Consider the following 695-nt stretch of genomic DNA (forward strand, 5'->3'; position numbering starts at 1 on the left):
AAACGAAATAACATCTTTATCGTCTTATTTATCAAAGAGCAACAAAGTGGAAACCAAACACAACAGTAATCTTATTTATTATTATATTTATTATTCCCATAATGTGTGGAAACCTCCCAGATCAATGCAGATAATTGCAAGCCTGCAACATCGCTAAACATTCACGAAGCTTTACCTTCCCTCTTACTGAAATCACCTTTCTCGTTCCTTGCACATATTTCATTGGTGAATTTTCCGCTGTATCGATAGACGAGCTTCTGGAATATCCCAAAACTCCATTCTGTCTGTAATCAAGTTGACAAAAATCACTGCTATCTCTTTTAGGAAGTGTTAATTAGAGCGAAAATTAGGTTACACAGTCTTTGTTGTGATAATGTCAAAGAGGTGATTGCACTCAATAACATCCGTTTGATTAATAGCAAGGCATAAATAGCCGTTGATGGAGCTTATGCTATTCTGTTCGAGATTAATTATGTTCTCGATATCGGTAGCAGGTTTTTTGGTTTCCTAAAAGAACCGCCGAATATATTGCTTTAGCGAGAATGTAACAGAATGTAACAATTTCTTTTTTGTGATAGTATGACCAATATTATATTTTTTTCTGTCTATTGGAAGTATAGATAAAATGAATATGATAATGACATGGTATTTAAAAAATGATAAAGCACTGATTTATTGAAGAAATACACATGCGT

Source organism: Penaeus monodon, chromosome 33 (genome assembly GCF_015228065.2).
Source record: "Penaeus monodon isolate SGIC_2016 chromosome 33, NSTDA_Pmon_1, whole genome shotgun sequence".
NCBI classification, from domain to species: domain Eukaryota; kingdom Metazoa; phylum Arthropoda; class Malacostraca; order Decapoda; family Penaeidae; genus Penaeus; species Penaeus monodon.